At 47.4% G+C, this 24,478-nt stretch overlaps 4 non-coding genes across 4 annotated transcripts; 1 reads left to right on the forward strand and 3 right to left on the reverse strand.

Moving 5' to 3' along the window:
• Positions 1-44: 44 nt before the first annotated feature.
• trnaa-ugc (transfer RNA alanine (anticodon UGC)) lies at positions 45-116 on the reverse strand. The gene has a single exon. It is a non-coding gene; the product is annotated as a tRNA-Ala (tRNA).
• An 18,723-nt stretch (positions 117-18,839) lies between these two features.
• trnar-acg (transfer RNA arginine (anticodon ACG)) lies at positions 18,840-18,912 on the reverse strand. Its single transcript has one exon. It is a non-coding gene; the product is annotated as a tRNA-Arg (tRNA).
• A 2,670-nt stretch (positions 18,913-21,582) lies between these two features.
• Positions 21,583-21,674, forward strand: trnar-ucu (transfer RNA arginine (anticodon UCU)). The gene is given in 2 exon segments: positions 21,583-21,619; positions 21,639-21,674. It is a non-coding gene; the product is annotated as a tRNA-Arg (tRNA).
• Positions 21,675-23,136: 1,462 nt separating this feature from the next.
• trnaw-cca (transfer RNA tryptophan (anticodon CCA)) lies at positions 23,137-23,208 on the reverse strand. The gene has a single exon. It is a non-coding gene; the product is annotated as a tRNA-Trp (tRNA).
• Between the last annotated feature and the right edge of the window lie 1,270 nt (positions 23,209-24,478).

Here is a 24,478-nt window from a genome sequence, read left to right on the forward strand (position 1 = left end):
TGATATTCTCACAGTTGAATCCAAAATTTGAAATGTAACTTGTTTGGAGATGCCGGGGATTGAACCCGGGACCTCATACATGCAAAGCATGCGCTCTTCCACTGAGCGACATCCCCACGGGTCAAAAGGTACCTGAGAAATAAACAAGCAGACACTTTAGAAGTGAAGCCGTGAGCTTTCTGCTCCGTCTCTCCAGGACATCGAGATGCCCAGCGGTCCCGCGTGTTCACAATGTTCAACCTCTGCTTCAGTTCACGGGGTTTCTGCTCCTCTTTACTTTGAACTTTCCAAAAAAAAAGTCTGCGGAAATAAAAAAAACCCAATCGCTAATGGTCAGTGACAAGGCTGAAATCCAACCTCTGAATCATAAAGTGAGATGGAAGAATGACAGAGCGTCAAACAGGAACAAGAGCTGGGACTGCTCGCTCGATATTGCACCGTCACACATTCCCCTCAGTCGGCGGCTGCTTTGAGTTGAGCTGTTGAGGGGACCGTGAGATGAAGTCCCGCTCCGGGACAATTTAATGCTGGTGGAGCCTCAGAAGTTGGAACTCGCTGAGCTTAGAAAGCGTCATTCAACTTTCCGTGGGTAATTCAGGTGAAAAATTATTTTGGAAGATGCTGAGAGTTGAACCCAGGACCTCAACACATGGAAAACATGCGCTCCATCACTGAACTAAATCCCCAGATTAAAGTAACCTCTCACCAAGGAAAGAAGAACTGATTGTCCTCATTTTATGAGGCCACCCGTGGTAGGTGTGCACTCCGCTCACTGCATTTTAATGGGGAAATAATCAATTTATATTATGTAACTATCCTCCACTCACTGCATTTTACTGGAGAAATAATCAATTTATATTATGTAACTATCCCCCACCAGGTTTTAGCTGTTGTCAGAAATAGTCCCTTCGTGGTCGCCAATTGTAGGATTTAAACCACTATTTTCAGGATTATAATCTAATCCAATCTAAGGACTGGTTCCTGACAACAACAAGATCACCACTGGTACTGGTATTACGGTTAAAGGCAAAACCGATTTATTAATCACATCACAATTAGTGCAAAAAGGTGATACTTAACAAAGAGAAATAGTGAGTGTTCCTTGAAACCTCGGGAGTGTCCCTCCAAGTGACTACGGTGCGGTCTCTCTCTCTCTCTCTCTCTGTCCCTCCAAGTGACTACGGTGCGGTCTCTCTCTCTCTCTCTCTCTCCCTCCAAGTGACTACGGTGCGGTCTCTCTCTCTCTCTCTCTATCCCTCCAAGTGACTACGGTGCGGTCTCTCTCTCTCTCTCTCTCTGTCCCTCCAAGTGACTACGGTGCGGTCTCTCTCTCTCTCTCTCTGTCCCTCCAAGTGACTACGGTGCGGTCTCTCTCTCTCTCTCTCTATCCCTCCAAGTGACTACGGTGCGGTCTCTCTCTCTCTCTCTGTCCCTCCAAGTGACTACGGTGCGGTCTCTCTCTCTCTCTCTCTGTCCCTCCAAGTGACTACGGTGCGGTCTCTCTCTCTCTCTCTCTCTCTCTGTCCCTCCAAGTGACTACGGTGCGGTCTCTCTCTCTCTCTGTCCCTCCAAGTGACTATGGTGCGGTCTCTCTCTCTCTCTCTCTCTATCCCTCCAAGTGACTACGGTGCGGTCTCTCTCTCTGTCCCTCCAAGTGACTATGGTGCGGTCTCTCTCTCTCTATCCCTCCAAGTGACTACGGTGCGGTCTCTCTCTCTGTCCCTCCAAGTGACTATGGTGCAGTCTCTCTCTCTCTCTCTCTCTATCCCTCCAAGTGTCTACGGTGCGGTCTCTCTCTCTCTCTCTCTGTCCCTCCAAGTGACTACGGTGCGGTCTCTCTCTCTCTCTCTCTCTCCCTCCAAGTGACTATGGTGCGGTCTCTCTCTCTCTCTCTCTATCCCTCCAAGTGACTACAGTGCGGTCTCTCTCTCTCTCTATCCCTCCAAGTGACTACGGTGCGGTCTCTCTCTCTCTCTCTCTCTATCCCTCCAAGTGACTACAGTGCGGTCTCTCTCTCTCTCTCTATCCCTCCAAGTGACTACGGTGCGGTCTCTCTCTCTCTCTCTCTCTCCCTCCAAGTGACTATGGTGCGGTCTCTCTCTCTCTCTCTCTCTCTCTCTATCCCTCCAAGTGACTACAGTGCGGTCTCTCTCTCTCTCTATCCCTCCAAGTGACTACGGTGCGGTCTCTCTCTCTCTCTCTCTCTATCCCTCCAAGTGACTACAGTGCGGTCTCTCTCTCTCTCTCTATCCCTCCAAGTGACTACGGTGCGGTCTCTCTCTCTCTCTGTCCCTCCAAGTGACTACGGTGCGGTCTCTCTCTCTCTCTCTCTGTCCCTCCAAGTGACTACGGTGCGGTCTCTCTCTCTCTCTCTCTGTCCCTCCAAGTGACTACGGTGCGGTCTCTCTCTCTCTCTGTCCCTCCAAGTGACTACGGTGCGGTCTCTCTCTCTCTCTCTCTCTCTGTCCCTCCAAGTGACAACGGTGCGGTCTCTCTCTCTCTCTCTCTCCCTCCAAGTGACTACGGTGCGGTCTCTCTCTCTCTCTCTCTCTCTATCCCTCCAAGTGACGACAGTGCGGTCTCTCTCTCTCTCTCTCTCTTGCTGTGATCTGTTGACTGAAAAGTTCTCTTCTTCCTTGCCAGAATCTTGTGCGCCTTCCTCAGCTTTTGAGGTCTCTTCTTATTCCCTTTTTCAGTTTATGAGCAGTTCACTCTCACATCCACATCTCTCAGCCTGACCATTATTCATGTCTCTCAACCTTCAGAAGTTACATTCCAAGCATAACTCCTGGTCCCATCCGTGCCTTGTTGTTACAGACTTAACAGAACCTTATTTAGAGTTTACATTGCGAGTCTTCACAGAACCGTTTGTATAAACAGACTTCTGCTCACTGGCTTGTGGAGGCTCGAGATAGAGAGGCCTGAGCCTGAGTGACTCCTTGATTTAATGAACCTTCAGTCCCTTTATCTACATGTCTTTTAGACATTATGCTATTACAGCACATTCCTCCCTGAGGTCTGTTCATTCCCACTTTACTGTTGTCAGCATCCTTTTAGTTTTAACTGCAAACTTGACTATAATAACCATCATGCATCCTTCTCGGCCCACCAGCACTTTCTTATTGAACACACGTTACATGGTTCATTCTATATTAATACACAGTACAGTTTACATTTATAGATACATAGATTCACAGTACATTTGATTCTACTTCCACTATTGATTATAATTATACTAAATTCTATCTGTTAATGGGTTAATCATTACACATTTTTCTTCCTGTCTCTAAACACCGTTGTACAGGAGGCTTCTGTTCCGTTCCGAGAAGCTCTGAACCATGGAAGAGAGCGGCTGGGGCACATTTCTTACACGCCTCAAGATTAACCCACACGGAGATTTTGCTGTCAGTGAAGAGAGACGATAAAGACCAAAGTGCCGTTTGCCCCTCTCAGTGTGGCCCTGAAGGACTGTGTCCAGGCTGAAGTTCTGTTCCCACCGGACGATCCTCCCCCCAGATTGTCCTTTCTGAGCTCCAGTCAGGTGATGCTAAACACTCAGGTGGGAAAGACCAAAATCTACAACAAGGTGTTTAAAACAAAGCTGATTTATTTCACAAATATCCAGAATATTAAACTCCAGCCCAGTTATAGGGGTTATTAACATCAGCAGAAACAAACCTCAACTGTCAGAATGAACATGGTTCAGTCCTGGATGGGATTAACAGCAGAATCCAACCCCTGCAGTCATATGTGAACTCGCTGGAGTCTCAGCACGTGTGATGACTGAGTGAATCCCTTCCCACACATGGAGCAGGTGAACAGTCTCTCCCCAATGGGCATGAGTTGATGTGTCAGCAGTTCATTTGTGCTTTTAAAGCCCTTCTCACAGTGAGAACATTTAAAAAGTCTCTCCCCAGGGTGAGTACGTTGGTGTCTCAGTAGATTCCTGTTGTTTTTATATCTCTTCCCACAGTCAGAACATTTTAAAGGTCTCTTATCAGAGTGAACTCGCTGGTGTGATAGAAGGTGTGATGACCGAGTAAATCTCTTCCTGCACATGGAGCAGGTGAACGGCCTCTCCCCAGTGTGAATGCGTCGATGTCTCCATAGTTGGTATCTGCTTTTACAGGTCTTCTCACAGTCATAACATTAAAAAGGTCTCTCCCCAGTGTGAACCAGTTGGTGTGTCAGCAGTTCGGATGAAATAGTGAATCCCTTCCCTCACATGGAGCAGGTGAACGGCCTCTCCCCAGTGTGAGTGCGTTGGTGTGTCAGCAGATTCCTTTTGCTTTTAAACCTCTTCCCACAGTCGGAACTTTAATAGGTCTCTTATCAGTGTGAACTCGCTGGTGTCTCAGCAGGTGGGATGACCGAGTAAATCTCTTCTTGCACACAGAGCAGGTGAACGGCCTCTCCCCAGTGTGGGTGCGTTGGTGTGTCAGCAGATTAAATTTGCTTTTAAACCTCTTCTCACAGTCAGAACATTTAAAACTTCTCTCATCGGAGTGAAGTTGCTGGTGTCTCAGCAGGGTGGAGGACTGAGTGAATCTCTTCCCACACACAGAGCAGGTGAACGGCCTCTCCCCAGTGTCACTGCGTTGATGTCTCAACAGTTCCTTTCTGCTTTTAAAGCTCTTCTCACAGTGAGAGCATTTAAAAGGTCTCTCATCGGAGTGAACAAGCTGGTGTGTCAGCAGGTTGGAAGACTGAGTAAATCCCTTCCCACACATGGAGCAGGAGAACGGCCTCTCCTCAGTGTGAACTCGCTGGTGTTTCAGCATGTGTGATGACCGAGTAAATCCCTTCCCACACACGGAGCAGGTGAACGGCCTCTCCCCAGTGTGACTGCGTCGATGAGTTTCCAGCTCTGAAGGGTAATTGAATCCCTTCCCACAGTCCCCACATTTCCACGGTTTCTCCGTGGTCCGGGTGTCCTTGTGTCTCTCCAGGTTGGACGATCAGTTGAAGCCTCGTCCACACACAGAACACGTGTACGGTTTCTCCCCGCTGTGAATGGTGTGATGTTTTTTCAGGCTGTGTAACTGGTTAAAGCTCTTTCCACGGTCAGTGCACTGGAACACTCTCACTCGGGTGTGTGTGTCTCGGTGCTTTTCCACTCACACTGATGTTTGAAATCTTCTCCCACAGACAGAACAGACAAACATTTCTCCTTCCACATTCAAAGGCCGATGATATTCAGGTTCTGATGAATCGAGTGACTCTGTCAGATTGGACGTGATTTTTGATTTGAGTTTTCCTCTCCAAATTCTCTCCTTCCAATCCCCTGCAAAAGGAGTTCAGAAAAATCATTACTGTAAGTACAGGATAGAAATTCAGAACAGACAATTCTAGTTTCTATGGAACATTCTTTCCTCTCTTGTTCCTCCAAATATATAAATCCCCGTCCCACACAATCTCCCTCCTCCCTGTGCTGAAATCCAAACCCATCACATCATCGTTCAGTGGCCCGAAACCATGAGTGAAAGAGTGAGTGTGTGAGAGAGAGTGAGTGTGTGAGAGGGAGTGAGTGTGTGAGAGAGAGTGAGTGAGTGTGTGAGAGAGAGTGAGTGTGTGAGAGAAAGTGAGTGTGTGTGAGAGAGTGAGAACAGCAGTGGGCTCAGTGTGGAGAATGAAGTGGGGCAGGTGGAGCATGTTTCAGTGGGGCAGCACTGATCATAATTTCATTAGGTTTAGAGCAGTTATGGAAAAGGACAGGGGACAGTCAAATGTGAAAATTCTTAACTGGAGGAGGGCTAATTCCAGTGAGTTAAAAAGGGATCTTGTCCAGGTGGATTGGTATCAAAAATTGTCAGGCAGAACAGTAATTGAACAGTGGGAGGCCTTCAAGGAGGAGTTGGTTTGGGTACAGAGTAGACAGATTCCCACGAGGAGGGAAGGAAAAGCATCCAAAGCTAAAACTCCCTGGATGACTAAAGGTATAGAGATCACTATTTGTCCTTCATTTACTGACGCTGTCTGACTGATCACCATTTCTTCATCATTTGCAGACGCTTTTTGACCGATCACCATTTCCTCTTCATTTACAGACGTTCCCTGACTGATCAACATTTTCTCTTCATTGACAGATGCTCCCTGACCGTCACCATTCATCATTCATTTACAGACGCTCTCTGACCGATTACCATTCCTCATTCATTTGTGGACACTCGCTGGTCGATCATCAATTCTCCTTCATTTAAAAACCTTCCCTGACCGATCACCATTTCCCCTTCATTTACAGACGCTCCCTGACTGATCACTATTTCTCCTTCATTTACAGACGTTCCCTGACCTTCATTTACAGACGTTCCCTGACCGATCACCATTTCTCCTTCATTTACAAACGTTCCCTGACCGATCACTATTCCTCATTCATTTACAGACGCTTCCTGACCAATTACCATTCCTCATTCATTTGCAGATGCTCGCTGACCGATCATCAATTCTCCTTCATTACAAACCTTCCCCGACCAATCACCGTTTGTCCTTCATTTACAGACGTTCGCTGACCGATCACCATTTCTTTGTCGTTTATAGACGCTCCCTGACCGATGAACACTTCTACACCATTTACAGACGCTCTCTGACCGGTCACCATTTCTCCTTCATTTACAGACGCTCCCTGACCGATCACCAGTTCTCCTTCATTTACAGACGCTCCCTGATCCATCAGCATTTCTCCTTCATTTACAGATGCTCCCTGACCGATCATCATTTCTCCTTCATTTACAGACGCTCCCTGACCGATCACCATTTCTCCTTCATTGACAGACGCTCCCCTACCGATCAACATTTCTCCTTCATTTACAGACGCTCCCTGAACCAACAGCATTTCTCCTTCATTTACAGAGGCTCCCTGACCGATCATCATTTGTCCTTCATTTACAGACGCTCCCTGATCCATCACCATTTCTCCTTCATTTACAGACGCTCCCTGACCGATCCCCATTTCTCCTTCATTTACAGACGCTCCCTGACTGATCACCATTTCCCCTTCATTTACAGACGCTCCCTGACCGATCCCCATTTCCCCTTCATTTCCCGGCGGGTAGTGAGGGGGGGATAATGTTCACTGTTTTATATTCGGGTCTGGGGCCGCACTCGGGGTTTGTAAAGCCTGAGCCTGGGCCTGAGCCCGGACCCGGGCCCCGGGGTTTATTGAGCCTCTTGCTCCGATCCTCTGACCTGCACCGAACGCGCTCCTCCCGCAGCCTCGACTGGCCGCGCATGCTCAGGACACACTGACCGATAATGAGTCACTACTGCGCCTGCGTGATGGGCTCCACAGATTCAGATAGGGCACAATCTGAACCGCGCTGCATGCTGGGAGCTGCAGCCGCCATTGATGATCTTAATACCAGGCCGAAAAACAAAGACATTGGAAGCAGGGAGAGCGCGTTTGGACCAAGGAAAATAAAACAAATTGAAACCCCAGCTCTTCGTGTCATTTAAATCGGCACAAACACACAGCGCAGACGCTCCACCACTTTGGCGAACTCCACGAAATATTTTTACGGTAACTTTTATTAATTTCGTTTTATTAAATGTTGCAACTGACGGGTTCAATTAAGGTTTATTTTCGAACTGCACCTCAGGATGTCAGTCTCACCACTAATCCCGCCCTGGTGATAAAGGAGAGTTCCGGACCAAAAGGAGGAGCGGAAATTGACTGGAGGGGTGGGCGGCTGAGGGGTGAGTTGGTCCTCCAACTCATCGGAGTGTGTGAGGGGTGGGAGTTGCGGCACCGAATGGGCGGGTCGAAGCCCAGATGTCCCTCATTGTCTGAAACATAATTTTTAAAACCTAATTTATCTTAAACTCCAGGAGACAACTCGACCTTTCTGTTGCGTCTTGAAACAGATCAAACCAGATGAGGTGGAGCAAACATTTCAACATTTGTTCGAAAAACCTATTCATTAAGAACAGCCAACATGGATCATTTGAGATAACTCAAGTCCACTGATGAAGGGAATGCAGTGGATGTTGTGTCCATTGATTGTGAAAGGGTGTTTGGTAAGATGCCGGACAGGAGGCTTGTTGATAAAATTAGTACTTACCGTATTAAAAGGAATGAGGCAGTGTGGATAGGAAGTTGTGTAAAGGGCAGAAAACAGAGAGTCGTGGTTAATGGATGTTCTCCAGACTGGAGGGATGTTAACAGTGGTGTCCCCCAGGGTCAGTGTTGGGACCATTGCTCTTCTCAATATAGAGAATGATCTGAGCTTGGGTATGTGGGACACAAGGTGAAGATTTCTAGATGACGCCAAAATTGGCAGCGTGGGGAACTGTGAAGAGGAGTGTCAGAGACTTCACTGTGACGTCCACGGGTTAGTAAATGGACCAGGTGAAATTTAATGCAGAGAAATGTGACGTGATGCATTTTGAGAGGAAGAAAAATGAGATGAAATGTAAACTAAATGGTCAAAGTTTGAAAGTAGAGGAGCAGAGAGACTTAGGGATGGAAGGTTCTAAATAATGCATTGTCTTATTAATTAACAAGGCTGAGAGTCAGCAACTTTAATATCTCATTAAGAAATATATGAGCAAATTCTCTTTCCTCTCCCATACCAGAGTAAACATGCAAATCCCCCGTGTAGACGAGATCAGCCCTCTGGATGGAACCACGGACTCCCTGAGCTTGATCTCCGGTGTCTCCAGTCCCAACTGCCCCTTACTTCAGTATCCCCTCACTTTTATACCCTGTTGTGATCCATCTCTATCACTGGAGCTGGATCTTCCCTAATGTGTGGTTTACAAGGACACATTGCTTGGTTCCCAGCAGTTACTTTTCTTCAGTAGTGTTCTCATGATCCCTGAACTACCCTGCTTACTGTTAATTAGAATAATAGAATCATAGAAAATTTACAGCACAGAAGGAGGCCATTCATCCCATCGTGTCCGCGCCAACCGAAAATGAGCCACCCAGCCTAATCCCACTTTCCAGCACTTGGTCCATAGCCTTGCAGGTCACGGCACTTCAGGTGCATATCCGGGTGCCTTTTAAATGAGTTGAGGGTTTCTGCCTCTACCACCCTTTCAGGCAGTGAGTTCCAGACACCTACCAGCCTCTGGGTGAAAAATCTTTTCCTCAGCTCCTCAATAATCCTTCCACCAATCACTTTAAATCTATGCCCTGCCCCTTGTTTATTGACCTCTCTGCTCAGGGAAATCGGTCCTTCCTATCCAGCCTATCTCGGCCACACATAAATTTGTACACCTCAATTAAATTAATCCTCAGCCTTATTAGACTCGAATTTTTGGAGCAAAACCAGACGGAGACGGAACTGCTGACCAAGTTAAAGTTTATTAGAAAACCTTGTGCACAAAGGGAGAGTGGCAGCTTCCTCAAGCTCGTGACTAACTCTCAAAGGAACGTCAGCACGACAAGCATGTTTATACCTTTCAATAAGCAACACCCACCTGCTGTAGAATGTGGTACACGTCTATGCAACTACAGAGGGTTTCATTGGGTGGTATAGTCTGCCACTCACTTGTCAGGTGCTACCTTGGGTCGTCCCATGACTTTAAACATCTCACATTCCTGAGGAGGACCTTTATCAATAAACACAAGTCCCAGACATTGAAACGACACAAAGGGTCTTCACAAAGCCCTGAGCAGCTGCTTCCTATCTGACTCCCTTTTGAGCTGGGGTAACCTTGGAGACATCCACCGCTCCTCCCTTAATCATCCGAAGTGAGCTAGTTAGGATAAACAATGTCGGCTTCGGCCTTGGATAAACATTCCCTGGTGTGTTCTGGAGATAAGCGAGGTGGTGGACACAAATCCAACAAACCTGCCTTTGTCAGCTTTTACAGTGTGGGTTACAAGCTGCTCCCATAATGGTCAAGTATCCCATCATGCTTTGCTGCTACCTAAATGCTACATGTGCGATTTAACGACTTGTGTGTGTGAGGATAGGAGTGGCTAATCAATCTTTAATATATATATATATATATCAGGTTAGGTGAGGGGGGGCTGGAGGTTTTGGATTTCTGTTCACAAGCCTATTTTCCAGTCCAACAGTCCCCCCTCCAAACCTGGACATTGGATTATTCAGGGAAAAGCAAGAGCGCAAGTGACTGAGGTTTTGTACAATAATCAACCTAATTTACTCGCCGTCTCCCCTCCCCAGCCCACTGGCTATTCCAGGGGGATCCTCTATTGGTCACATATGATCCGACATGAGTCCTGTCGAGGCGGCCGCCTGTCGAGTCACCGGGTCTGCATCAAAAGAGGGTAATTAGTCATTTACATTAAAACCATTCCCGATTCAATCTCCTGCTGCTCTCCTCACCCACACACTTGATTTTTCCCACAAGCGGCTGAAATCGTCTGAAGCACGGGTGGGGGAGGGGCGCATACACCAGCTGTTTTAACCTCCTGTCCAGCCAGATGTTTTGCCACAGCCCGTTTACATTTCTTACATGCCATACATAGCAGAATAAAGACCAGTATTAACTGCACCATGACCAAAACATGGGAAATTAGTCGGATCCATGGGTGAATCTGTCCATTTAGTCCCCAGTCCCATAAGACATCCCACCACATGGTCACCTTGATCGCGTCTATGTCTTTCCTCAACTCCTTGCTCCCCTGTTCCATGGTATAATACACCTGCTGGGAATGTTCAACCTTCTCTCGTAACTGTCTCAGGTGTTCGGGCATTGGAGGTATTGGATATCCAAACGTGTTGATGTAGTTCCATACGTCGTTCCTAATGTCTTCAGACACTTGAAGAAAGGTCGTGTTGTCCTGGTGTATGTCCACCAGCTCCTCATGTCCAATTCGTACAGGACTTTCCGGATTGAAGCTAAACTCCGGACTGGGGATGACACACATTAAGTAGCGTAACTAACACATACCCACCTCGGCGATCATCCAGATAGCACGTGTGTGTACCAAACTCGTCCCGGCACCATTCTAACTCCGAGTCAGTAGCTGCCCGCCCATAAACCAGCAGTCCCAACAATCCTATCATCCCTGATACAGACCAATTCATAGTGTCAAAGTCGCCAGTGTCCCAGATTCAGGGACCAGTGCTGGGCCGGGGTAGGCGAAGAGGGGTCCGATAGACCTGGGAAAAGAGGAAAGAAACAGAGGGGAGGATGAAGAGGAGGGAAATATTCCAGCCTGGGTAACCAATAGTTGGAGAGTCAATATGTCCGGTAGCGGTGACAGTACTGGGGCCGGCCCGTGTACCTGTAAGGCAGAGAGAGAGATACAGAACATCCTAAACAATTGACTCGATCTTCTGACCTTGGTCCTGGAAAAAAAAACAAGAGAGCTGATTCGCATTATTCTTAACGATTTATTACGCATCTGTTAACCCCTCCACACGTCCTGTTCCAATCCAGTCCGATCCGTTCATGCTGCAGCAATGAGCTTGAGGAGGGAGACGCTGACATCTGGAGAGATAGTGTGCCTCCTGTAAATGCTGGACCCGGAAATGGTTAGCCTGGTTGGTCTCACTGAGCAGACGCGGGTATGTCAGGAGGGTGTTTTGGAACTGGGAGGTGTCCCCTGTGCCCAGTGGGGGTGCGTCTTGGGGTAACACCATGGCCCGTCCAGTCATTAGTTCGAATGGTGTAAAGCCGGTGCTTTTGGCTGGCGTGGCCCGTAATCGCCAAAGATTAGCGGGGAGGACGGTGTTCCACCCTTTACCGGTCTGCAGGATGATTTTACTGATGGATTGTTTTAGCGTGCGGTTCATTCCCTCTCCCATTCCAGACGATTGAGGATGGCAGGGGATGTGGAACCGCTGTCGGACCCCCAAAAGAGCCAAAGCCTGTTTCATTGTCTTGCCGGTGAAATGAGTTCCCTGATCCGAACCTATCTGGTCGGGCACTCCCCAGCGAGGAATGACCTCCATGGCTAGGATTTTTGCTGCTGCTTCGGCCGTATTCCCCCTGGTCGGGAAATCCTCCACCCAGCGAGTGAAAAGGTCAATGATGACAAAAACATGGCTGTACCGCCACTGGGAGGGAGGGGCCAGTGAAATCCATCTGTAAATGTGTCCATGGCCCGCTGGGCCGTCGGGCGTGTCCCATACGTCCTCGTATGTGACCCCCAATTCCCGTTTGGAGACAGGGCAAACAGAAGCGTCCGGACTCGTGGATTTCCCTGGCCAGGCCGGGCCACCACCAGGTGTCAGCTATGAGGTAGTATAATTTGTACCCTCCCAGGTGTGTGGGTTCATGGTCGGATTGTATCAGGGCTCGTCGAAAGGCTCCAGGGACCGCATACCGGGTCTCATGACGCCAAAACCCCTGGGCGTCTTGATGTGCTCCCTCTTGCACCCAGAGGTGGATATTCTCGGGGGACTCAGAGAGGTACGCGGTTAGGAGGGACTCACTTGTTACCTCGCTAGTCCTTTCCCTTGTGCTTCCCCTCTGCAGAATTAAGAGCCGTCACAGGGAGGGTGAAGGCCGCCTGCTTAGCGGCCAAGTCCGCAGCCCGGTTCCCTCTGATTTCCGGGGTCTCCCCCGTCTGATGGGCCCGAATCTTAATGACAACCCCCAAGGTGGGACCACTCGCTGCCCGAATAAGCTCGGCGATCGCAGGGCCGTGCTTAATTTAATGGCCTAAGGTAGTCAAATAGCCTCGTCGCTGCCAGAGCCGCGAGTAGTCATGGACGACAGAGTAAGCATCCTGGCTGTCAGTGTAATTGAACAAACCCGTTACGCTCCGCAGGCCGTAGACGGTCGCCGGTCGCGGCATTTGTAAAAGCACTCGGACCGTCTCGGGGGTTAACGTTCTCCCTTCTGGGGAGATGATCTGACCCAGATAGATAACCCGTGGGAGCTCCTCTTGGGCCTTAGTCGGATTCAGTTTAAAACCTCCTACGATTAGCGTCTCCAAGACACATGTTAGGGCGTCTAAATGATCTGAGGGTGAAGGGCTTCTGATGAGAAAGTCGTCTACATACTGGAGACAGGCGGAGGTTTGCATGCGGGCATCCACCATTGCCGGTTGGAGAGCCTTTTCCAGACTCTTGTGAAAAATAATGGGGGAATGGTGGAATCCGTGGGGCAGCCGGGTCCAGGTATATTGAGTGGACCGCACAGTGAAGGCAAAACATTCCCGGGACCCAGCGTCCAGAGGACAGGTCCAGAACCCGTTTTGGATGTCCAGTGCCGTAAATATGGACAGGCCTGGGTGGAAGCCGTTTAAAATGGTAGCGGGGTTTGCTACTGGAGCGTGGAGTTTATCTGTGACTTTGTTCAGGGCCGTATAATCTATGGTCAGCCTCCAGGACCCATCTGGCTTTTGCACAGGCCATACGGGGGAGTTGGTCCGGGAACGGGTCTCAATCACTATCCCGGTTTCTAACAAATCTCCCACTAATGACTCAACGGCACGTTGGGCCTCCGGCCGGAGGGGATACTGCCGGTGAGCCTCGTGGTAGGGTCCGTGAACCCTGACAGGGTCTATCTGTGCCCTACCGCAATCTAGCTTGTGGGTAGCCCATGCGAGAGGGTAAGCTGCGCAAACTTTCCCCCATATCCCTTCCTCCGCCCAAGCACGCTCAATCGGTCGGAGGAGCTGTACCCCACACTGTTGGGTATAATCTGCTGAAAAGGGAAACCTCCCCCTCCCGGCCCCCCTATTTGCAGTGAGTGGTCACTCAAGGCAGGTTCGCCTCTATCTGGTGCAAGATGTCCATTCCCAAAATCAGACCCTGGTTATTGGGATCTTCCCAGAGCCTGGCCCGGGGGATAGCTGGAGGGGGGTTGGAATGCTCTGGCGAAGGATCACGCTCTCCCCACTAACCCCGCTGATATGTATTTTTTTGTTTACGGTAGGAAAATCTGAGTCGGTTATCGACACCGAGGCTCCCGTGTATAAAAGAGCACAATACTGCCGGCCTCCTAACAGTACGTTTAGACACGGGCGGGTGGCCCCCGGTCCTCCGACGGAGGAGGCCTGGGTGTCCAATCCTTGATGAGGGGAAGATGGGAGGAGGAGAGCTCGCAGTCCCTCCAATTCACAGTCGGATAACACGCCCCCCTCCCTTGTTGGTCTTTGCGACCCCTGAGTGGTTCCCCGGGGCCCCTGTCCTTCCCTTCCCCCCCCCCTTTCCGTAACACGTGGCTTGGCTATGCCCCGGGCGCCCACGATTGGTGCATGGTTTCCTTTACACGGGGCAGTCTCGATATAAATGGCCTGTTTCCTGGCAATTAGAGCAGGCACGATCCTCTCGGGCTACTACCACTGGTTCTGTTTTAATTTTTGGGCGAGTGTGGTGCGGGATCTACGGCAGGACGGATAGGGTGTGGCCCTGGCGGTGAGTGTGGGTGTCTGTCAGATAGAACCCGAAAAGCTGACTAGTCCATTCCCGAAGCCCTGCCTCAGTGGCCTGTGGACTGGCCCCCATCCTAAGCGCTGTTTGGTATAGTTTATCCAGTCCCCGAATTAAGCTATCTATAAATCTTGGATCGTTGTGGTTGGCGGGGATGCCGTTGGTCTGTCCCCAATGTTCATACCGTTCAATTACCCGGTCAATATACGCACTGGGGTCTTCCCCAGGGTTTTGTCGTGGGGCCGTGAGTTCTGTCCAGGTGGCAGTGCCGTTACCCAATCCATCTTGAACCCAGGTCTTTAGAGCTTCAAATTGGGTGTCATACTCGACCATAGTGGCTGGGACCTGCAAATCCCAAGGGGGCAACGCCCCAAAGACAGCAGAGAGGCACTTAACCTCAATGATATCTTTTATGTCCTTTATGGACAGATTAAAATGTCGGGCGGCGCTTTGTATCTTTGCCCATACGTCGACAATGGGATTATGTCACTTCAGGTCGGGAATGAGAAGGATCAGGCTGGATCTCTCCTGTGGTGTTAAAGGCTGAGATTCCCCCCAATGTGCCCCTGCCTCCCATTTCCCCATTTGCTGCCCCTCCGGCTGGGTTTGGATTTACTCGGACAGGGGCCAGGGGTTTCGGCTCCCCATTTCCAGGTTGTACCGGTGCCGAAGGGCAGATACGGTTGTATTCGGGAGGCACTCAGGCTGCGGCGTTTTGTGCTGCAGAGCCTCCATTGCCTTAACAATTCCCCCCACATTCCTGTAAACCGTCTAACTCCTCCGTTGCTGGCACTTCCAGATCCAAAAAGGCTGCAAACTCGAACTTTAGCCTCTTGTACAGGTCTCAAAAAGTCCTGGAGAGAAGACGGTCTCCCCCATTTGTCCACGATTAAATATCCTGTCTGATCTGCCCAACTAGCGAGCAGAACGGTACCATAATTAGTTTGTTTAGCAGCCTTGTGTCCCGCCCACCACTATTTGATCGACTACTGGACTCGTTTCCTTCCATCCGTTCCTGATCATTTCACTTTGATATTTTAAATTAGCCTCTTGGACTCGTTTTACAACAGAGACACTGGTGGGCAGAGCCGGGACGTCCGGAGGAAGGGGTTTCCCCTCGTTACTCATGTCAATCATTACGTATATCCTTATGCTCTATTTTATACTTTCATTTATTTTACTCTAATCTTATACTTTAATCGGCACAAACGTATCACCTTATACTCTAATTTATACACACTCACTGGTCCCCGGATCACGATCCTGTGGTGGTTGTCGTTCCCTTCGCCTACTTGATCCTGGCCGTCACGTGGGACTTGGTCCTCTTAATTCAGGCTCAGGCTCGGTGTTTGAGATAAACCACCACCCTTGTCCGTGTCGATCACCACGTGACTCTCAAAATCCAACCTTATACTGTATCGGAATAGCGGCATAAACTTATACTCTAAGCAAACAAACACTTACACTGTATCTTATAAACCTACAGGTCTAGTCAATTCCGTCAATCCGTGGTCTCCGTGAGGAATTTTACTACGTGGATAATTTTAATACTGCGGCAAGTGCCACTGCCAATCCTGTCTCCAATGATGAGCCGAGCCCCTACCATAGGCTACCGGCCTCACCCTCGAGGGCTTTATGCAGGGGCACCCCCCATCTGGAGTACAGGGCTATCCTGTTTCACTACACCACGTACCCTCCAATACAGGATCCGTTAGCCGACCTGCAGCGCAGTATCCCACTTCTGACACCAACTGTTAGACTCGAATTTTTGGAGCAAAACCAAACGGAGACTGAACTGCTGACAAAGTTAAAGTTTATTAGAAAACTTTGTGCACAAAGGGAGAGTGTCAGCTTCCTCAAGCTCGTGACTAACTCTCAAATGAACATCAGCACTACAAGCATGTTTATACCTTTCAATAAGCAACACCCACCTGCTGTGAAAGGTGAGGGTACATGTTTACATAACTACAGAGGGTTTCATTGGGTGGTATAGTCTGCCACTCACTTGTCAGGGGCTACCTTGGATCGTCCCATGACTTTAAACATCTCACATTCCTGAGGAGGGCCCTTATCAGTAAACACATAAGTCCCAAACATTGAGACTGGGCGGGGGTCTTCACAAGTCCTGAGCAGCTCATCCCTCACTCCCTTTTGTGCTGGGGAGACCTTGGAGATATCTACCGCTTCTCCCTTAATCATCCCAAGTGAGTTAGTTAGGATAAACAATGTCCTTGAGTAAACATTCCTTAGTGTGCTCTGGAGATAATCGAGGGGGTGGCCATAAATCCAACAAACCTGCCTTTGTCAGCTCTTACAGTGTGGGTTACGAACTGCTCCCATAATGGTCAAGTATCCCATCATGCTTTGCTGCTACCTAAATGCGACATGTGCGATTTAACTATCGAATTTTTGTGAGGATAGGAGTGGCTAATCATTCTTTATTATATATATATCAGGTTAGGTGAGGGGAGGCTGGAGGTTTTGGATCTGTGTTCACAAGCGTATTTTTCCAGTCCAACAACAGTGAGGAGGAGAGTGACAGGACAAAGACAGGTTGGTGGAATGGGCAGAAACATGGCAGATGAAATTTAACGCAAAGAAGTGCGAAGCGATACATTTTGGTGGAAGAACGAGGAGAGGAGAAATAAACTGAAGGGCACAATTCGAAAGGAGCTGCAGGAACCGAGAAATCTGGGGGTTCATGTGAACAAATCTTTAAAGATGGCCGGGCAGATTGAGAAAGCGGTTAAAGAAGCATACAGGATCGCGGGCTTTACAAATAGAGGCATAGAGTACATAAGGAAGGAAGTTATGATGAACCTTTATAAAACACTGGTTCGGCCACAACTGCAGTATTGTGTCCAGTTCTTGGCACCGCACTTTAGGAAGGATGTGAAGGCCTTTGAGAAGGTGCAGAACAGATTTATTGGAAAGGTTCCAGGAATGAAGGACTTCAGTTACGTGGATAGACTGGAGAAGCTGGGGTTGTTCTCCTTAGAGCAGAGAATGTTGAGAGGATATTTCGTCGATGTTTTTAAAAACATGAAGATTCTAGACAGAGTGGATCGAGAGAAACTGCTCCCATGGACGGAAGGGTCAAGAACCAGAGGACAAAGATTTATGGAGATTGCAAAAGAATCAAAGTCAACATGAGGAAAAACGCTTTTGCACAGCGAGTGGTTAAGATCTGGAATTCACTGCCTAAGTGAGTGCTGTCGGCAGATTCAATCGTGGCTTTCAAAAGAGAATTGGATAAGTACTTGAAGGGAAAAAAATGCAGGGCTACGGGTAAACTGGCGGAGTGGGGGGGCGGTGTGACAAGCTGGATTGCTCTTGCAGAGGGCCGGCACGGACTCGACGTGCCGAATGGCCTCCTTCCGTGCTGTCACCATTCTATGATTCTGGGATTCAAAGAGGCAGAAACTAAATAACTCAAACTTGTGAAACCCGAGATCTTTAGATCTTTAGTCCAACGCCCTCCCAACTGAGCGATTACCGCCCCACTGCAAATTGAACTTTGTGTCCTTATGTTGGAAGAAAATATAACCCCAGGAGGAATTACCCCTCCTGGTCAATCCGCACTTCATGTATAAACATCACACTCATATATACACACCCACAGTTCATATATAAACATCACACTCATATATACACACCCACAGTTCATATATAAACATCGCACTCATATATACACACCCACAGTTCATATATAAACATCACATTCATATATACACACCCACAGTTCATATATAAACATCACATTCATATATACACACCCACAGTTCATATATAAACATCGCACTTATATATACACACCCACAGTTCATATATAAACATCACACTCATATATACACACCCACAGTTCATATATAAACATCGCACTCATATATACACACCCACAGTTTATATATAAACATCGCACTCATATATACACACCCACAGTTCATATATAAATATCACACTCATATATACACACCCACAGTTCATATATAAACATCACATTCATATATACACATCCACAGTTTATAACAGAACAGCTAACTCCGAATCCACACCCAATTTATATTTACTCAAAGTCCTGTTCACAGCTCTCCCCAAAGTCTGAACACTGAAAGTTGAACTGTTTTCCAGATACTGTCCGTCCTACTTTGTAATTTTAGCATCGGATTTTATGCAGACCGGCAAAGGGAGCGGAATAGCGGTCCTGGCGGTGAATGCTGCTTCGAACGGAAGTCTCGGTGTCCAGGAGCTGGCGGGGATTGGAAAGCTCTTGTGTCACACGAAGTGTCTGAAAGGCCCGGATACACCTGAAGGTTATCAGTGCGGTGCCCACACCTCGTGCTGTAATGTTAGCGAGCCGGACATCAACTTAAAAGGCGGCTTATTGCAAACACGTTGTGGTCACAGTTTCATTCTATACATAACTGAACCGAAATCATTGAAAATGGAATGTTTTCTTCGCTGAATCACCATAAACAATATTTTATTATGAAGTTTGATTCTCAGTTCCCCAGTGTCAGAGGGAAAATTGCATAAATCCGAGCCAGGTAGGAGTCGAACCTACAATCTTCTGATCCGTAATCAGACGCGTTATCCATTGCGCCACTGGCTCAGCTGATGACTAACGTGTTTTATTTCATTTTTCATTCAGAATCAACCCAAAGATTGACACAGAGAGATTAACACAGCGAGAGATACAGACAGTGTCGGCAAACACAGCGAAATAGACAAGAGATATAGAAATGTACCAAACGGCCTCAAACTCCACCAGACAGTGGCGGGTATCTGACAGGTATCAGTGAGAGGAGGTGGTGAATTTGCAGTTTGATTTGGCCCCGTGGCTGAGCTGCTCAAAGTGCCCGTTTGGTCGGGGCCTTTTTTGTCTTCAGCCTCCTCTGTGATATTTACCCAATTTGTGAATTAAGCAACAAAATAACACAGAGCGGTATTTGTATTAGTTCCGGAGCCAACAAGGAAAGGATTCCAGATCTGCAGTATGTCAGTGTTCCTGCATTGTACAGGCGGACCTCTCATACAATGTGTCCGAAACACCTTTTGAGGATATTGCTCCAGAGGGCTGATTGTACAAACTTCTTTACTTACAACCAGCAACCGAATCTCCATGAAGAGTTGCGAAGCGAAGCTCGTTTCAGAGCAGTTTTCGCTGTTCAGCTTTTGTAAAATTGGTTGAAACTCATTTTGAACACATCTTAGTATCAATGAGAAGGTCAGGCACAGGATTGTTGGGATGGAACCGTCTCTAACAATAAGTACAAAGTATAATAGATTATAAAGTGAAAAAAGCCAATCCAATCTCTCAGTCTCTCTGTCACTTTCTCGGTGAGTGAACGTAAACCAACAGAAGAAGCTAAAACAAAGAACTGAGCAGTTTTGTTTGTTTCCTTTTCCTTCGGGCAAGTACAGTTGAAGAGAATGATTTCTGTTTGCTGCTGGACAATTAACTGGAATGAGCAGTGTATCTGGTTCCCATGGTACCCAGTGAAATATCCACGTTTATATCTCCCATTTACACTGATACCTTCCTTCCTCACTAATTATAGAAAACTTTTGGTCAGGTTCAATCACACTTCAGAAGACCAGAAGCGCAAAGCAAGGTCGAAACATCATGGTGACGTAACCGACAGGCGAGGGAGGTTTGCAGGTTTACCTGGAGCTGAAAATATATAAACTCCTTCCAATGTACAAACTCCCCTCACCAACAGTAATTCAATTCTAACTGATCTGAGACTTTGGTCATTTATGGTGATTATACTTTGTGGAGTTAAAGCAGCAGTAAAATCCGTTGTGTGTTGTATACATAGCCGTTCAGTCAATATAAAACATTGTCATCCGACCCACCATGAGCAATGCCACAGGGGGTATGTTAGGTCACGGACAGTTCCGCCTCCAGCAGTTGTTCTCTCGGTCACACATCCGGCATCACCTCTCGGTCTCATACTTCAGAGTCACGCCTGAATATAAACACATTTCTGTTTCACACTTTAACCTGGAGGTCAACAAATCACAAGTCAAGAGGAAAGGAACAAACAAATCAAATATTTAAGAATGTTAACGGATAGAAAATTCACCATAAATGACTGAGAAAAAAATGAAGCAAACGGATCAAGATGAACAATTAACAAAAGGTAACAATTAAAGAAAGGAGAAGGGGAACTGATCATATCGCCCCAAATAGTTTTTGAAAAATCCTTTTGGTTTACATCTTAGTTTCTCCGTTAAGTTGGGGATGTACATCTAGAAATATTTTTCTTAACATCATAAAGACAATTAGAATACAAGTTTCACAAAGTAGGGATTAATCTTACTTATACGATAGCGTGTTATGTGTTTGTAAAATCTGCAATTGTTTTACCATTCTTTAAGTTTAGAGGGATGCTCTGAATATATGATCTACATTGAAACGTAAGTGGATTAATAAAATAAAATGTGGAAATTTTTTTATGAACATGAAGAGCTGCTTTTCCATGTTGGATATCGCGATATATTTATTTACACAACTGTCATTTGTGAAATGATGGAATGTATTTATTTCTATATCTGTACCGGTAAGGAAATCCCCACTGGATCATTTCCAGGAACCAGTCAAGTACTTAAATTAGTTTGTCAAACCCAAAACACCCGTTGGGATTTGCTGATTGAAAATTTGAATGGAAATCGAGACCATCACAAGGTATTGGAACAAATATACCCGCTGAGGTTTCGGGGTTGTTACTGATTTATTTCTATCACTGAGTAACCTATTTTAAACAGGGTGAAACTACAAATCTAATGATAAGAGTCTGGGTTGGAGAAGGAACAGATGAAAGTATCAAATTTAATTACACTGATTCCACAAACACTGCACACCACATCCCTTAAACATTGTTAACTGTTTCTACATAAAACTGGAGAGGGTGTAAATACAAAGTAACAGAACAAAAAGCTCATTAATGTATCAAATTTAATTTTGATATTGTTGCACAAACACTGAACATCCCATCGCTAAAACACTGTCCCGATCTAAAATCAGTCGGCAGGACCCTGAGACACAGTGAAAATGCTGTGATTTCAACCTGGTTCAAAACACGCAGCCTTCTGATGTGGAGTCAGACGCGACTGTTCTTGCACCAGGCCCACAACAAGCGGCTGGAGCCGGATCCATTGGAGGGCGATCGGTGCAGACTGCCGCCGCGGCTCTCGGAATGTGAAAGGCGGAAAGAGGAGCAGCCTGACCGCCTCAACCACAGCACAGGATCCCCGCTCTCCCTCACGTTGCATAACTGACTCTGTGGCGCAATGGATAGCGTGTTGGACTTCTACTTAATAATCGGAGGGGACATTCAAAGGTTGTGGGTTCGAGTCCCACCAGAGTTGGGTTTTAGTTCACGGATCGGGAGCTGGGAAGTGAAATTTTGCAGCAAAACCGCGCAAACTCTCTCAAGGAGGAGACTCAACATCTGCTCAGACCGAAAGTCAATCTGCTGGACTTCCGGCTCTGTCAGACTGAATGTTCCTTCAGACAGGTTTCTCACTGGACACATGCATCCTGCTGCCGTGTGAGCATTGGTGCTGGAGGGGTAGAATTCTTGCTTGTAGTAATTCTATTCCTGTAAAACTAGCTCCTGAAGTGTCGGTTGGAAAGTATCCTGGCTGAGCGGTCCAAGGCGCTGGTTTAAAGCTCCAGTTAAATCCCACGATTTGTGGATGGTTCAAAATCATAGTTTGTGTCTCCAAAACCACAGCCTCCCTCCTGTAAACAAGGAATACTGAACATCTCATCTGCTATTACAACAGCGCAGACCGGAGGAACCACATGGCAATACAAATAAGTAGATGCATTTTGGAACAAACCATTTGTACCTTCAACTCCGGTCGAAATGTTCACAAGCAAAAGGATTGTTTGATCTCGGTGAGACTCGAATTAACAATCTCGGTATTTCCCGACCCTGTCCTGTCAGATAAGGACCGCGCACTGACCGATTGCGCCGCTGGAGTCCGGTCACTCTGATCACCTGTCCCACTCTGCTGGAAAGAATCTTAAGGTGAGAGACCCGAACCTGTGGAAACGTGTCCAGTCACTGTGATGAAACTAATATCTGCACTTCCACTTTCAGCTTCTTTCACATCCTCTGCTCCATCGCACGACAATCGGGTTTTCTGCGAACAGATCAAAATGAACATTGTCAGAAATTCTATCAGTGGTGAGATTTGAACCGAGCGCCCACGCAGTGATTGGATTTATTGTCTTAAAGCAGTGAGCTCCGTTCGCACAACGCCTCGCCAGTCTTTCACATTTTGTTTAATGCCCAAATAAATAAATTGGAGCTAATTGACCGCATTTACACCGTGCTGGGGTTGTTCTCCTCAGAGCAGAGAAGGTTCAGAGGAGATTTGATAGAAGTGTTCAAAGTCATGGAGGGTTCAGATAAAGTTAATAAAGAGAAGCTGTTCCCATTGGCGGAAGTGTCGAGAACCAGAGGACACAGATTTGAGGTGATTGGCAAAAGAACCAAAGGCGACATGAGGAAAATCTTTTTTACGCAGCGAATGGTTATGATCTGGAATGGCGGTGGAAGCAGATTCAATCGTGGCTTTTAAAAAGGAATTTGATAAATACTTGAAGGGGAAAATGCAGGGCCACGGGGAAAGGGACGGGGAATGGGACCAATGGGATTGATCTTACAAAAGGCAGGTAAGGGATTGATGGGTTGAATGGCCTCCTTCTGTGGTGTGTTCATTCTGTGATAAATATTATTTTACACACAGTGAACAGACCATCCCTGAAAGACTGCCCCGCGATAAAACAGAGTGACACTGAAGCGTTGTGAAAATGCAATGACCCCGACGTGATTCGAACACGCATCCTTCTGATCTGGAGTCAGACGCGCTACCGTTGCGCCACGAGGTCCACAGCGCCCACCTGGAGCCGGATCCATCGGAGGGAGATCGGTACCGACCGCCACAGGGACTCGAAGAGGCGGAAGCAGCAGCAGCAACACCGCAGGAGCCCCGCTCTCCAATCCAGCCGTTCCCAGCGGAGAGCTGCCAGTCCCGGCCTGAGCCCTGTCTGGGAGCCGCCTGCCATTCAGTCTTCACAGAACGGGACCGATCCAGTTTCAGCTCACACACAAGCTCAGGAATCCCACTCCTGACAGATTCACTTATTTAAACCTTGTTTAGATTCAGTGAATTGGGATTTAATTCAATCCTCATCTGCCCTCCGCTCTGTCAGTTCAGGACTTTATTTAAACCGATACTTGGAGCTCTGTTTTACAGGGTGCCGGCTGTTTAAACATTTCTCAGTCCCACCACGAACACTTTTTGCTGCTAACTTCTGCTTAATACAAAGTTCCCAGGAACAAGGGGATTTCTACTGGGTACTGAGTTCGAGTTACGGAACAATAGAGGTCCGATTACACTACTTGGTGTATTCTATAGGCCACCAGCTGGTGGGACCGATATAGAGGAGCAAATTTGCAGGGAAATTACAGAGAGTTGCAAAAGCCATAGAGTAGTGATAACAGGGGATTTCAACTATCCTAATATAGACTGGGATAACAATAATATAAGGCGCAAAGAAGGGGAAGAATTTTTGAAATGTGTTCAGGATAACTTTCTCGACCAGTACGTTTCTGGCCCACTGAGGAAGGAGGCATTGCTGGACTTGGTGCAAGGGAATGAGGCGGGCCAAGTGGAGCAAGTGTCAGTGGGGGAGCATTTAGGGAGCAGCGATCAGTATCATAAGGATTAGAATAGTTGTGGAAATGGACTCTGTCCACTCTAAAGTAAAAGTATTCAATTGGATGAGGGTCAATTTCAGTGCGATGAGAACAGATCTGGCCCCGGTAAATTGGAATTAAAGATTGTCAGGCAAAACTATAATTGGACAGTGGGCGGCATTTGAAAAGATGATTCGGGTATAGAGAAGGTACATTCCAACGAGGTAGAAAGGTGGGGCAACTAAAGCCAGAGCTCCCTGGATAATAAGAGAGATAGAGAGTAAGATGAAGTGGAAAAAAGTGGTGTATGACAGGTGTCAGGTTAATAACACAAGTGCCAACCAGAGAGGATATAGAAAGTTCAGAGGGGAAGTGAAAAAGGAAATAAGAGGGGCAAAGAGAGAGCATAAGAATAGCGGACAACATAAAAGGGAATCAAAAGCTTCTACAGACATGTTA

This window comes from Heptranchias perlo, unplaced genomic scaffold (assembly GCF_035084215.1).
Source record: "Heptranchias perlo isolate sHepPer1 unplaced genomic scaffold, sHepPer1.hap1 HAP1_SCAFFOLD_319, whole genome shotgun sequence".
In the NCBI taxonomy this organism is placed as follows: Eukaryota; Metazoa; Chordata; class Chondrichthyes; order Hexanchiformes; family Hexanchidae; genus Heptranchias; species Heptranchias perlo.